The following is an 11,531-nucleotide window of genomic DNA, read 5'->3' on the forward strand; positions in this document are numbered from 1 at the left end:
TAAATGCAAGTGATATTGGCTGCGCAGCTAAAGCTTCCTATATAAAACGCCACTGCTCATATCTTTGTGCAATTCTCTCTCAGGATTTTTGATGCATTGAAGCTTGAAAGTTGAGGATCAATGCAGGAAGCTCTTCTCAGAGGATTGTGAACAAAGGTATGACCATATGAGCTCTAGTAACCTTAATTTTTTTATGGATATGTGTGCTGGTTAGTGCTTAAGCTTTTGTCTGTTGTGTAGTAATATGGGGCAATCCTCTCTTAAGGCCTTCAATGGTAATAGTAATGGTCATGATGCCATGACGATGGTGAGGATGTTAGTATGAGTTTAGTGCTTATCACCAGCTCATTTCCATTGATGTATCGGTTTCTTTTCAAGATGAGCTTGGATCATAACATAGCCATAGTTTGATTGTAGTTCAAAGACAATTTAGTGCCTCCTGAAAAATTTTGCATGACTTTTTAGAGTTTTTTTATCAGGTGGTTAACTCTATTTTTGTTCCACCTATATTCATAGTTTCACTCTTGGCAAATTTTTTAAATTAACGAGATGGACAGATTGGTCACCGAACCTCGAGCATCGCCAGGGCAATGATCTAGTTAATATACTAATTCAAATTTATTGGTATTTAAATTTAGGGTCTGTCATAGTTTTAAATCTATATAGTTTAATTGACACATGAATATGAACTTCATTCTTACTCGGTGCTTGACAAAGAGTGCAAATTGTGGAGTTGATCAAGTCAGCTAACTGATATTAGTGGTTCTGTTTTAATCACCCATGTGAACTTTTTTTTTATTTTTATTTTTTGTGTGGTTTTGTCTTCTTTTGCTACTAAATAATAATTAAAAAAAACAAGAAATAAAGTACTGTACTGCATAAATTAAGTTCAGCAAGGCACGAAATCTAGAATGTTGTGGCCTTTAATAGAATCAGAATCACTTGCATAGTTGCATGGTTAACCTAACACAAGGCCTATTTATTAACCACCACTATAGTCCATTTAGAAGATATTAAGGCCATGACTGGTATTGGATGTGGACACTAACCTGCCAAGCAAACCAAATTTTATTAGTTAATTGGTAGCCGGTTCCCATTAGAACCCTTCACAAGTGGTGAGAGTTCGAATCATGGGTGAGGGCACATTTCTGGGTGTGTAAGTAGCGGTTGTGTGCGGATGATTCTAGTACCCATGTGTGCGCGGGCTCTATCTCTACTTGATCCGTCGGGATTTCTATCTTTTTTAGCAGTTTAGCTGTTCATCTTGGCCAAGCTAAGCTCCACATAAAACAACAAGCAATAACCACAAGTAAGACATAATTAGGCAAAAGAAAACCACTCCAACTTCAAAGAATTAAAAATACATAGAGAATCAGACATCAGAGGAATAATAACCACCAATTATTCACAAGGGATCATGAGTCTTCGTATCTTCCTCTTATGCTAAATATCCTAGTTAAACAAGGAGAATCACTTATTGTGCTGGTCTGAATTAATCTTTTTCAAGACTCACATAGCACACCACTCATTTAAGAACATTCTCTAGTGAGAAATCGCTATATATATATACACACACACACATTCGAAAGTGATGGTGTTAAGACTTAATCAAATGGCTAAGGCTAAGTCTGTGAAGAAGCTGAAAGATGCAATACAAGCCTTGCAAAAAAGCATGTCATTCTCCCGGGGAGGTCAGTGGCACAGCCGGACGAATGCATGTCGGAGGATGGGATTGTGGTGGTGCCAAAGGATGTGAAGGAGGGGCACTTTGCCGTGTTGGCAGTGCATGGCGAGAGGCCACCGAAGAGGTACGTGGTATCTCACTGGTTTTCTTGCGGTTGCTTGAGATGGCCAGCGAGGAATTCGGGTTCAGCCAGGCTGGAGGTCTTGCTCTGTCTTGCAGGCCTTGTGAACTTGAGAGAATAATTAGTGATCTCTGAGTGTGTTACTCCTAATGCTATAGCTGATGCTTGTGTTTATGTGCCTTACTTGTGTTTATGGTTTTCTAATTTTGATTAGTTATGAATAAAATCTTATTCATTGTGTTGCTAATTTTCCAACAGGCAAAATCTTAATATAAACTTCCAAAATGTTGTTGTTGGCTTTTCTTTTTCAATTTTATTCAAACTACTATTAAAATCTAGAACTTATTCTAAGGCGACAACTCAAATACTCTGCATTTCCTACTTATTTCTCATGTTATTATTATTATTTTTTTAAAAAAGTGGATAAACCACATCATTTACTCTAGAAAAGAAAGAAGTACAATCACAAAAAGTCTAAACTACAGCATGTATCTCATGTTATTCTCCATGTTTTTCTTTATTAGGTTATTATTTATTCATTGAAAAACTATATATATATATATATATATATATATTCAAATATGTATCATTATTCATTGAAAAGATCAACATGGTTGCTCTGTCACATTGACCATCCTTAACCTGATATCATATATATGTATATTGTATATAATATCTGTTAAAAGTCCACAAGGATATACATATAGCTCGCAGATAGTTGCATCTTAACCACCATGCTTGTTTATAGGTGGCAGTACAGAAAATTTCTGGCTTTCTCACGCCGCGTGAAATATATCAAGCAGGACTTTTCAATTCAAAGAACACTTTAGCACAGTATTGTAGCATTCAGCACATATACTATAGAAATTGTGCTAAAATTGAGAATTTCAATATGTAATTAGCACAACTTTTGTACGGTTGTGTTGTTGCCTGTGTTATTCTTAAGACTTTTCTATCATTGTAGCATTGGTACTATAGTACAATGGAAATTTAGAACCTGTGATCAACACAGACTCAGCATGGTTATTGTAGTAGCCATACTAAATTCTAATTTTCAGGATCTCTATTTATCCCCTTTTTGAGTACAAAAACAGGATCTAAGACAAGATACTATCAAAGTTAATGAAACACACAAATAAGACACATTTAACGTGAAAAGCCCCTTCAATCTAGGGATGAAAAACCACGGGATCTTAAGGCCAGCTAAAACATATTCCCACTATGTCAACAAAGGAATAACAAGGTCTTCTTCTAGATTCAACTAGAGATATACAAGCTTAGTGACATCAACACATCAATAAAATGCTCTCAAGCTATAAATGTCATCGACACATGCATGGATAACAAATGTCTTCAAGAAGTGATCAAAAAGAAGATCAAACCAGGTAGATTATGAGAGTCACTTGCAAGATTTCACCACCCAAATTTTGGAAGAAATCCGGCACTAATTTGTCATCCGATCGTCTTGTTTTACTCAACTCCTAACCCTTTTTTCACTTCTTTCATCTTCTTGGTTTTTCACTTCATGTGTTAGCCTCTTACACACCTCTCATATCTTCCATAGTAACTCCAAATGTTGACATTGTTTTTTATCCTGTGTTTTATGTGGGTGGGACCCTAACCCATTTTCACTTCTTTTGTCTTATTGGTTTCTTACTTCATATGCTAGTCTCTCACACACCTCGTAAGTTTCCATAGTAACTCCAAATGTTGACATTGGTTTTTTTTTAATGGATTTTGTGGATGGGGACCACATTTATTAATAGGTTCTCCTAAATGGGGTTGACCTAACAATTATCCCTCTTAACACTATTTGGGGACTCAACCAAGTCTGCTCTTTGGCTACATGCGTAAAGCTTCTCCCTAGGCAAAGTCTTCATCAATATATCTGAACCATTCTCGCTAGTATGTATTTCTCTAAGTACAAATGCTCAGACTCCAAAATATCTCGAATCTAGTGATACCTAACATCAATGTGCTTGGACTTCAAGTGAAAACTTGAATTCTTGGAGAAATGGATGGCACTTAGACTTATAAACAATGCATTTCTTTTGTTGCATACCCAAATCTTCAAAAAAGTTCTTCATCCGCAAAGTTTCTTTGTAACCCTGGATAAAGTAACATACTTTTGTAGCTTTAATTGCTAAGAGATTGTTTCTCCTGCAAAAGTCATCATGGAACCTAATACAGACTTCCTGGAATCAATATCACCTGCCATGTCTAAATCTGTGTACCTATGTAGGATAGGCTCACCACTGGCAAAACACAAACATACCCTAGAAATACCTTGTAGATATTTAAAGATCCACTTCATTGCTGCTCAGTTCTCCTTTCCAAAATTGGAGAGAAATTTACTCTCAACCCCAACTGCATTAGCTGTGCTTGGTCTTGCACACACCATGGCATATATTAAATTGTCAACTGCAGATGCATATGGAAGGTTGCTAATTTTTTCATTTTCTTTTTCACTTGTAGGACATTACATTGCTTTGAACTAAGCTTGAAGTTGCATGCAAGTGGGGAACAATAGCCTTGGTCTTACTCTTGCTAAATCTTTTAAGCAATGTAGGTTTCTTGAGATAACCACAGCTTCCAATTCTTCTTGTCATGGGAGATCTTCATGCCAATTATTTGTTTTATTGTACCTAAGTCTTTTATGGCAAAAGGCTTGCTCAACTCTCTTCAAATCTTCATTCATCCTTGCATCATATCCTACAATAAGCATGTCATCAACATGTGTAACGAGAAAAATGAAGTCATTTATGGAGTGTTTCTTTATAAATAGACATTGGTTAGATGCAGCCCTGGTGTACCCATAATTCATCATAAATGATTTGAACTTTTTGTTCCATTGCCTTGGAGCTTGCTTAAGCTAATACAAGCTTCTTCAGTTTTACACACTAGAGCTTTTCTATCACTAAACATGATGTACTCATTAAATCACTGTAACTATTAAAAGGACGGTGCTTCCTAATAGATCTTCTTAGCTAATCTCAACTGGCGGTAGTGGTAGTGGTTGTTTTGCTTCTTCAGCTGACTTTACATTATTAGCAGGACGGGTTTCATCATTAGCTGTATCATCACCATCTTCTTAGACTTCTCCCCTTTGATCAACATTCCTCACAGGAGAAGGGATATGATCAAAATTAATAAGAATTTCAGTAGAGGAACTGGATATTTAACCCTTGTCGTCATCATCATCAGCCAACTGGTTTTCAAGGAACATTATATCTCTCCTCTTGATAATTTTTTTATTCATTGGATCCCATAATCTGTATCCAAACTTCTCATAACCATACCCCACCAAAATACATGGTGTTACCTTATCATCAAGCTCAAACTTTTCATCCTTAGGAATATGAACAAAAGCCTTGTAGCCAAACAATCTGAGATGATCATAGGATACATCTTCCTAGTCCAAACTTTGTTTGGCACATCATCATTTAATGCTGCTGTTAGAGAAGATTAATTAGGTTAACTGATGCTTTCATAGCCTTCCCCCAAAATGGCGTAGGAAGCTTCACTTTTGACAGCATACATCTGATTCTTTCTTTAATTGTTCACTTCATTCTTTTTGCTATATCATTCAGCGGAGGTGTCTTAGTAGGTTCTTTCTTAAGCCTGATTCCATAGAGTTTGCAATAATTCCCAACTGGCCTTATGTAGTCACCATCATTATCCGCTTTAGCTGTTTTCAGTTGTTTTCTAGTCTCCCCTTCATCCTTGCCATGGAATTCCTTAAAAGCATCTAGAACCTGAACTTTAGTTTTCAAAGCAGTAGCCTAGATCTTTCTTGAGTGGTCATCAATGAAGGCCACAAAAAAGAGTACTCCTCCAAGGGTTTTCTCTTACAAAGAACAGTGTGTATCAAATCAAGTATATTTGAAAAGCAACTCTGTGTGTTTTCCTAAGCAATGACTTTTCATTGATGAGGCCAAGCCTTTTGTGCCATAGGTCAATGTTTGGACTCATTATTTGAACTATGTTTGACTCTCCTTTGTGAAGTTTAACTTGCAAGACAAAATGTATTCGTCTTCATTCTTTTAGCAACCACTAGAGATCTTTCGTGAAATTCCATTTACTTTCACTAAACCAATCAGTGAAGCTCTCATCATCAAGAAGAGTTTTCTTGTGGGAATTAAATTTATGCGCATATCTAGAACATGCCTAAGATCTTTGAGTAGTAACTTGTACCCAAGATTAGTCTCCAACTAAATATTTCTAATACCCACAATCTATGATGCATCATTGTTCCATCTTTACATTCCTAAAGTTGCATCTAGAGTAGGAAGTAAGTAACGCATCATGAGGAGTAACATGGAATGATGCATCAGAATCTATCACCTAGTCACTCTTGTGGCTTACTAGACTAATGCGTTGTCATCACGGATAACACTGATATCACCTTTTGTAGTTACTATATTAGTTTCAATTTCATCTTTACTTTCTTGACTCTGTTTGTTCCCTAGAAATCTGCACTCTTTTTTTTTTCATGTGACCCACTCTATTATAGTGAAAACACTTGATGTTTTTCATGCGCTTTGACATGTCTTTGACTTTATCTCTGTTGTCACTTCTTTATGGAAGTCTGCTTTCACTTTTATTATTGGGCTAGCCCCATTTAGTGGGATCTATGAATAAGTGTGGGTCTCATCTATATAATTAAAAAAAAATAAAAAAAATAAAAAAGAAGCTATGCTAACATTTGGAGTTATTGTGGAAGTTGTGAGAGATGTGTCAGGGCTAGCATACAAAATGAGAAATCAAGACGAAGAAAGAGGTGAAAAATGGGTTAGGACTTGAGTACAGGAAGACGATGGAATGGCAAATCATGTGTTTTTAAAACCCACCTTTGACTTGGTCACCTTTTGAGTTAAACGTTACCATTCCTTTCATGTTCCTTGCATTTTGAGCCTTTGAATTGAATGTAAGCATGAAAATTAATTTAAACATACATGAACAAAAAAAAAACACACAATTAATATTCTCTTCTCTTCAAAACAAAAGACTCAAGGGAGATTTTCAAACATTTCCCCAAAATAAATAAATAAATAATAAATAAAAAGAGTGAAAAAAATACCCATCAAGGAATTCAGCAATGAAGGCAACTATGATACTTTGGAAGGAACTCTTTGAATTTTTAAGCAAATACAAACATTCAACATGTTAATTGCATGTTTTCTTTGACACATAGCATTAATTTTGGACTTTATTATAATTGTGTCGGTGATTGATGAAAGTGCCTAAGAAATATAATATTACTATTTTGATTTTTGTGTTTAGAGTAATAAAGTTCTTGATTAGTGATTAGCATGTAAACAGCATGGAAAGTACTTATAATCTAAATTTACCTTTAAGTTAATTAGTCATGAATAAAAGAAATTGTACACAAAAATTTATGAGTTACACCATTTTAATCATTGATATACTGCTAGTAAACAAAACTTATTAATGAAAATATTTTGATCGTTTAAAAAACCAATTGTTAAACACTGTATTTTAATAACTTATAATGAAAATATCAAAAGGCATGTGGCCTAACTAGTGGTATCTCGGGTCCCTTCATTTGAAAGAGATGCGAGTTTGATTCCCATTAATTGCGCTTCTTAGTTTCAAGAGGGTGAGGACACGTGGCAATTACTCCGTCCGGATACACTCCTGAGAGTTGCTTCTGACCATATCTCAAAAATAAATAAATAAATAAATAAATAAATAAACTTATAATGGAAATAATATCATACAGTAAAATATATTTCATTAACCAAAATAATCTAATCTCTGAAGGAAGTGGATGCCACCTAACATGAATGTGAAAGTTTATAATAACATATTATTATTTTTTCATATATAAATATTTTTTTTAGCAATATTTATACTTTATATTTGAAATTTATTTTTAAAAACATAATAACCAAATAGTTGCGATTATTAAACTTAACGGCTGGTTTAATTATATTTTATTTAAATAGAATTAAAAATTAATTCACAACTAGCCCACAATTTAAAATCTTTTTGCCTTGTCAAAAGTCGTCACCATTATAACTAACTTATTCATATATTTAACTTTTTATCAATGAATAATTAACTAACCAACTACAAGACTGTCTCTTTAATCTGCATATCTATAAAATGAAGACAATATTATATATATATATATATATAATGACGGAGCATCCCACCAAAAACATGCACAAAACTTCACTCTCCTACAAACACATAATATCTCTCTCTTATTGCATGCTTTTCAACTTTCAATGTTTTTTTTATTAAGGTTGAGAAAACTTAAATCTATTCTTTATCATGACTTTGCATGGCCGTTATGATCACTTACAAAGTAAACATGTAATAATGATAATTAAACAAATTAAACATTGGATGTATGCCTTAGGCGTTGAGAAAATTAAGTCAGATATATTATTCCTCACTTCCCATGCATGTCCACTATGATCACACACACAAACACACAAAAGTATAAACATTTAATAAAGCTGAGAAAGCTAGAGAATTGTCTAACATTGATGAGACGCCCACTTTATTATTTACTTTGTCAATCAGGATTCACAGCTTTACTTTTAGAATTATAATTAAGAGTTTTACATAATTGGCATGGAAAATAAAAATAGGGAGAACCATTGCACTATATATACAGTGTTTTCTAATTTTAACAGCTAGCGAGTGGGCTGGTGTGCGTTAAAAACCTCTTACCATTGCATTGTAAAGTACTATTTATTTATCGACCAGTTGCTAAAACTAGATACTGTATATTGAGTCCTAGTATGGATCTGTGCCCTGTGAGAAATTATATTCTCCACCCCTTTAGGTTGCATAGCAGAGGAATTTACTATCAGGAGGTTATTGTCTTTGATATATCATTTTGAGCACAAGTGATCGATCTTCATTATCACACGTATTAACATGTCCAATATGATAAATTTTTAAAAGGTCATTAAACCAGCATAACTAATACACATTTATACCTATCAGTCTTTTGACACTTTCAAGTTGTGAGATTTATCACAAATGTGTAATAGTTATAAATAAATAAATATAGTAATACGTGATTTGAAAAATATATATTACAACAATGGCATAAATATAGTAATACGTGTTTGTGTTTGTGTTTGTTGTTTTTTTTCTACTCTTTTCTTAATGTATGTGATTTACCCACTTTCATTTTTAGGAAAAAAAAAATAATGACAATCTAAAATTAATTACATGAATGTCATTCAACAACTTATAATACATTAAAAAGAAAAATAAACACATCACCGGAAAAAAAAAACAAAAATCCCAAAGCCACATTAATTGTTATTATTATGATTATTATTATTTAATTCTATCTAGATGAACATTTATTTCAATTAGTTAATATGATTTATGCCTTCTTAAAAAATAAGATTGCTTTGCCACATTATTATTTTAGATGAATATCTAACTTATTTTTAAGATATTAATCAATTAATAAAAATGATTAAAATCCGTCACATCCAATTAAATTCAACTAGCTAGGTCTTCATTTAATATCCTATCCTTCTCTCTAGTCCACTTTGTTTCTGAGATGACTTTTCCTTAATTCCTTTAAATATTAAAATAACATAATTCGCCCACCTTATGCATTAAAATAAAAGAAAAAGACAAACACGCAAGGGTTTAATATAAGCATGAGTAGCAATTATTATTTATCAACATGAGAAACTCAACTAGTACATCATCACTTAATTTGAGCTTCACAAGCACATCATATCATTCTGCGAAATTAAGGCATACAAATCATACTTCTGTTGATAATAATTAATCCAAAGACCAAGTCTGGAATAAATTAATTAACAACCCTGCAATTCTTGCGTATCTCTCCATTTGAACCAGTTAGAACGCTTATATTAATTCCCCATTTTGATCATTGAGTTAATGAATTCAGTCATGAAAAGACTACTATTACTACTGTAACTCTCCACCAAACTCTTTGTGGCAGCAACACCATCAGCACTTGAAAACAAACCTTGATCGGATGAAAGCAAACCCTTGTTGTTCAACAAGTTCTTGAAGTAATGGTTGTCGAAAACATCAGTCGAGTTCCGATCTAATCCCGTCGTGACATTGCCGTCACCATTTTGAGGACATAGCGTTTGTAACTCGGCAAGCACGGTAGTGTCCATCGTCGATTCAGGAGCTCCAGTGCCAGATAAATTGAATAGACGGTTGCTGAACACCGCACACCGGGCTTTACCGATTGTGTGACCGCCTACATGAGTTAAATTAATATTAATATAAATATATAAACTCGGGTTTTTCATTCTATTAGTTTTATTTGTGTACCTGAAAGGGAGACAACGACAGCTACATTAAGGCCGACGTTATTGAATTTTGTGATGATTGTGTTGATAGAATCTAAGGGATTAGGGAGGTTGGAGTTAGCACCGGACTGATTTGCTATCAAACCACCATCTCTTCGCCCTAATAATACTTTCCAACTATTGCCACCACTCTGTGAGTGAAAACAAATATACATACATATATATATATATATATATAGAGGACCCATCATCTAGGGACGTCCCTAGATTTCAAATCTAGGGATGTCCATAATAGCCATCGGATGGTAATCTGACGGCTCATATCCTTATGAACAGTAGAAACCGCGTTCTACAGCGTTATACAGTGATCATGAACAGTAAAAAAAAGTGTACAATGTCTATATAGACAATCAACCATTGGATGATGATTCAACGGCTAAGATTTAAAACGTCCCTAGATTTCAAATCTAAGGACTTACCTAAATGATCTTTTTCCATATATATATATATATATTCATATCAATATTTATTTAGTTAAATCACATATGCGTTGACAAAACAGTCATGGAAGAGAAGGCGAAGTAAAGAGGCACCCATTCTCATCTCAGTCTGGAGAGCTTTGAAGACTTCACGTCTCACAACTTTGAGAACGTTTGGACAACTTGAAGAGTAGAAATCAGTGCTCAATTGTGATTGAACACCAAAAACACTTAGAAACAAGACAAGCAATAAAGCTACAAACACACAAGCCTTCTTCATCTTCAATATTCACTCCTTAATTCCTTTCTTCAAGTTTCTAACTGATAATTAGTTTAATTTGATGATCAACTTCATCCATCAATGCGCATTTATAATTTTATAGACGTGTGGTGTAGGAGATTTTGCAAGTACACTCCCAGAAAAACATAGAATATTCTGAGGTATGTGTTTTACTAGAGTTAATTGATTAATAATGGGTAAATTTTTTGATAAGGCATCAAACTATAATTTTTTCTATTTTGGATCCGAATTTTAATTTGAATTAAAATTGTTATCCAACTTTAATTTTATTTCACTATATGGTCACTTCATGAAATATGGTCTTTTTATAATTTAATATTAAAAATTTTTTGTCAACAAATGAGATGGAATTGTTTTATTTTTTTAATATTCATAATAAATATATATAAAGAGGAAGTATATATAAGAGAAAATAAAAAATAATTCCGTGGAGTAATAGTAACTTTTGGGTTTTGTTTATGATGGACGACATAATATTTATTTAATTTGATATATATATTAATTATGTATGATTGATGACGTTAAGTAATAATTAATCTAAAACTTATTGTTGTCATCATTATAATCGCCTACATCGTTTTCAACACAATGCTTAATTGCCTTTCAATCATGTTTAAGAATTTTTTTAAGAATATTTCGGCCAATGCTTTTA

At 33.5% G+C, this 11,531-nt stretch overlaps 1 pseudogene; it reads right to left on the reverse strand.

Moving 5' to 3' along the window:
• Nucleotides 1–9,536: 9,536 nt before the first annotated feature.
• Nucleotides 9,537–10,858, reverse strand: LOC120260244 (annotated as a pseudogene).
• Nucleotides 10,859–11,531: the final 673 nt, after the last annotated feature.

This window comes from Dioscorea cayenensis, chromosome 5 (assembly GCF_009730915.1).
Source record: "Dioscorea cayenensis subsp. rotundata cultivar TDr96_F1 chromosome 5, TDr96_F1_v2_PseudoChromosome.rev07_lg8_w22 25.fasta, whole genome shotgun sequence".
Classification (NCBI taxonomy): domain Eukaryota; kingdom Viridiplantae; phylum Streptophyta; class Magnoliopsida; order Dioscoreales; family Dioscoreaceae; genus Dioscorea; species Dioscorea cayenensis.